Below are 4406 nucleotides of genomic sequence, written 5' to 3'. Positions count from 1 at the left end.
GCCGGCGATCTAAGGAATGACAGATTTGCGACAGACTACAGTCCTCCGCTCTACCAGCTGAGCTATCGAAGGAGAACCCAGCAGTGGCTGTCCCTTGCTGATGCTTTGCCGCGCTCCTCCACTAATGTCACGCTGTTGTCTCCCTGAAAATCTGTCACTCTGGGAGATCCTGAGCCACTGGCTGATCTCCACAGCTTCGGCCTGTGCTGGCATGAAGAAATCGTCTTGAGTGCTCATCCGAAACTGCCAGATTCTGCCGGTACAGTACCTGACTCGCAGCTTCATGTACACGTCAGGTTAGGGTTTGGGCCGCAACTTACCGACTGGTTCAAGTTGCCTCCCAACACGTCCAGGACGTGCCCGCTGACCTCAGGCAGCTCACCCACCGCCGGTGTGATCCTTTCAAGGAGCTGACTTTCACCCGAAGAGAAAAAAACGTCAACGCCGCTGGCGTTTGCCTTCGCCGCGCAGCTCGACTTTCTTCCTACACTGCACCCTGAAATGGCGGGACCGGCCTGTTGCTCACGCGTGAAGCTTTTGATCTTTCGGGACCACTCTCAGGGAGGCGGCGTACGCAAACGGTATTCCGGCTGCTGCAGACCAGCCGAGTGAGAGGTTGCACTTGCCGTTTTAAAAACAAGTGGAGAATGCGGGCATCGATCCCGCTACCTCTCGCATGCAAAGCGAGCGCTCTACCATTTGAGCTAATCCCCCCATCGACCAGCAGGCCCAGCTTTCACTACTTCCGCAGTGGATCCTGAGCACTCACGCTCCGGGATGTGCAGGAAATCCTCTCATCCGTCAGACGGCTGAGACCAAACATTGCTGATGCCAGTCTCGATGAAACAACCAACCTGTCGGAGGAGCAGCAGCGGCAGCTGGTGGACTCAGGCGAGGCGGAAGGCCACATGGACGAGGAAAGACGTGCTGAGGAGATGGCAATTGCTGATTGGAGGTCGAAATGACTTCAACCTTGGCGCAGCCACCACGAGCGTGAGGTGACGTCGCAGGGCCCCGCCTGACTGATAGAAGACTTCATTTGGTTGCAGTGAGCACAAAGTGCTTTTGTGCGTTTGTGTTGAAAAAAGCAGAGGAAGTCTGGAGAGGAATGCAGTGGTGTTTGTCGAGGTTCGTCCCGAGCAGCGCCGTGACGCGGGACTCCGTGCTCTACGGCCTGTTCCCCGGGACGCACACCAAGACGAACATCAACTGTGCCTGGAGGATCAGCAACTCGGTGAAGGACGCTCTCTGGGTGATCCGAAACCTGCTGATCTTCCAGCTGAAGGAGTTGACCCCGACTGAGTGCTGCAGACTGGCACATTCCAAGGTCCAGGACTACGTGTTGAGGGATGCGCTGAAGCTTGGGGCAGCTGCCGCCAAGGCGCGGTGGGGAAAGACCACTGTGTAAAGTCTGCCTGCCTAACGAAGAACAGGGGGCCCATGCAGTCATTTGGGCTCTGCTGACGCCTCAGCTATTTGTATGGGCATATGATTGAAAAATGTACAGACCTGTATAAAAATGATAAATTCTGATCTCTGTATGTACATATTTACATAAGTATGGCATGACCAACTGTACAGACCATCAAATTATTTTATGAATAAAGTATATTTTTGAAATTAAAAAAAGTTGAAAAAAAGCAGCCTGCTGGCCGTCAGCTGCAGCCGCGGCAGGGAGACAGCTGACTGGTTGCAGAGGGGCAAGGGTGTGTGCCGATGCGTCCTGAAAGCGTTGTCGCGTTTTCAGCTCATCTGTGTTACTGTGGCCCGCGTGCTGGTGAATGCGCACTCTTTCCAAAAAGCAGCTGAGGCCCCTTCGAGCCGGCGATCTAAGGAATGACAGATTTGCGACAGACTACAGTCCTCCGCTCTACCAGCTGAGCTATCGAAGGAGAACCCAGCAGTGGCTGTCCCTTGCTGATGCTTTGCCGCGCTCCTCCACTAATGTCACGCTGTTGTCTCCCTGAAAATCTGTCACTCTGGGAGATCCTGAGCCACTGGCTGATCTCCACAGCTTCGGCCAGTGCTGGCATGAAGAAATCGTCTTGAGTGCTCATCCGAAACTGCCAGATTCTGCCGGTACAGTACCTGACTCGCAGCTTCATGTACACGTCAGGTTAGGGTTTGGGCCGCAACTTACCGACTGGTTCAAGTTGCCTCCCAACACGTCCAGGACGTGCCCGCTGACCTCAGGCAGCTCACCCACCGCCGGTGTGATCCTTTCAAGGAGCTGACTTTCACCCGAAGAGAAAAAAACGTCAACACCGCTGGCGTTTGCCTTCGCCGCGCAGCTCGACTTTCTTCCTACGCTGCACCCTGAAATGGCGGGACCGGCCTGTTGCTCACGCGTGAAGCTTTTGATCTTTCGGGACCACTCTCAGGGAGGCGGCGTACGCAAACGGTATTCCGGCTGCTGCAGACCAGCCGAGTGAGAGGTTGCACTTGCCGTTTTAAAAACAAGTGGAGAATGCGGGCATCGATCCCGCTACCTCTCGCATGCAAAGCGAGCACTCGACCATTTGAGCTAATCCCCCCATCGACCAGCAGGCCCTGCTTTCACTACTTCCGCAGTGGATCCTGAGCACTCACGCTCCGGGATGTGCAGGAAATCCTCTCATCCGTCAGACGGCTGAGACCAAACATTGCTGATGCCAGTCTCGATGAAACAACCAACCTGTCGGAGGAGCAGCAGCGGCAGCTGGTGGACTCAGGCGAGGCGGAAGGCCACATGGACGAGGAAAGACGTGCTGAGGAGATGGCAATTGCTGATTGGAGGTCGAAATGACTTCAACCTTGGCGCAGCCACCACGAACGTGAGGTGACGTCGCAGGGCCCCGCCTGACTGATAGAAGACTTCATTTGGTTGCAGTGAGCACAAAGTGCTTTTGTGCGTTTGTGTTGAAAAAAGCAGAGGAAGTCTGGAGAGGAATGCAGTGGTGTTTGTCGAGGTTCGTCCCGAGCAGCGCCGTGACGCGGGACTCCGTGCTCTACGGCCTGTTCCCCGGGACGCACACCAAGACGAACATCAACTGTGCCTGGAGGATCAGCAACTCGGTGAAGGACGCTCTCTGGGTGATCCGAAACCTGCTGATCTTCCAGCTGAAGGAGTTGACCCCGACTGAGTGCTGCAGACTGGCACATTCCAAGGTCCAGGACTACGTGTTGAGGGATGCGCTGAAGCTTGGGGCAGCTGCCGCCAAGGCGCGGTGGGGAAAGACCACTGTGTAAAGTCTGCCTGCCTAACGAAGAACAGGGGGCCCATGCAGTCATTTGGGCTCTGCTGACGCCTCAGCTATTTGTATGGGCATATGATTGAAAAATGTACAGACCTGTATAAAAATGATAAATTCTGATCTCTGTATGTACATGTTTACATAAGTATGGCATGACCAACTGTACAGACCATCAAATTATTTTATGAATAAAGTATATTTTTGAAATTAAAAAAAAGTTGAAAAAAGGCACCCTGCTGGCCGTCAGCTGCAGCCGCGGCAGGGAGACAGCTGACTCGTTGCAGAGGGGCAAGGGTGTGTGCCGATGCGTCCTGAAAGCGTTGTCGCGTTTTCAGCTCATCTGTGTTACTGTGGCCCGCGTGCTGGTGAATGCGCACTCTTTCCAAAAAGCAGCTGAGGCCCCTTCGAGCCGGCGATCTAAGGAATGACAGATTTGCGACAGACTACAGTCCTCCGCTCTACCAGCTGAGCTATCGAAGGAGAGCCCAGCAGTGCCTCTCCCTTGCTGATGCTTTGCCGCGCTCCTCCACTAATGTCACGCTGTTGTCTCCCTGAAAATCTGTCACTCTGGGAGATCCTGAGCCACTGGCTGATCTCCACAGCTTCGGCCAGTGCTGGCATGAAGAAATCGTCTTGAGTGCTCATCCGAAACTGCCAGATTCTGCCGGTACAGTACCTGACTCGCAGCTTCATGTACACGTCAGGTTAGTGTTTGGGCCGCAACTTACCGACTGGTTGCCTCCCAACACGTCCAGGACGTGCCCGCTGACCTCAGGCAGCTCACCCACCGCCGGTGTGATCCTTTCAAGGAGCTGACTTTCACCCGAAGAGAAAAAAACGTCAACGCCGCTGGCGTTTGCCTTCGCCGCGCAGTTCGACTTTCTTCCTACGCTGCACCCTGAAATGGCGGGACCGGCCTGTTGCTCACGCGTGAAGCTTTTGATCTTTCGGGACCACTCTCAGGGAGGCGGCGTACGCAAACGGTATTCCGGCTGCTGCAGACCAGCCGAGTGAGAGGTTGCACTTGCCGTTTTTAAAAAAAGTGGAGAATGCGGGCATCGATCCCGCTACCTCTCGCATGCGAAGCAAGCGCTCTACCATTTGAGCTAATCCCCCGATCGACCAGCCGGCCCTGCTTTCACTACTTCCGCAGTGGATCCTGAGCACTCACGC

At 54.9% G+C, this 4406-nt stretch overlaps 1 non-coding gene across 1 annotated transcript; it reads right to left on the bottom strand.

Moving 5' to 3' along the window:
- Positions 1–641: 641 nt before the first annotated feature.
- trnaa-ugc (transfer RNA alanine (anticodon UGC)) lies at positions 642–714 on the bottom strand. The gene has a single exon. It is a non-coding gene; the product is annotated as a tRNA-Ala (tRNA).
- Positions 715–4406: the final 3692 nt, after the last annotated feature.

Source organism: Chiloscyllium plagiosum, unplaced genomic scaffold (assembly GCF_037043375.1).
Source record: "Chiloscyllium plagiosum isolate Xiang-an unplaced genomic scaffold, Cpla_swu_hap1 HiC_scaffold_55, whole genome shotgun sequence".
Taxonomy (NCBI): Eukaryota; Metazoa; Chordata; class Chondrichthyes; order Orectolobiformes; family Hemiscylliidae; genus Chiloscyllium; species Chiloscyllium plagiosum.
The sequence above is the reverse complement of the archived record's forward strand: the minus strand, read 5'-3'. Positions and strand labels throughout refer to the sequence as shown.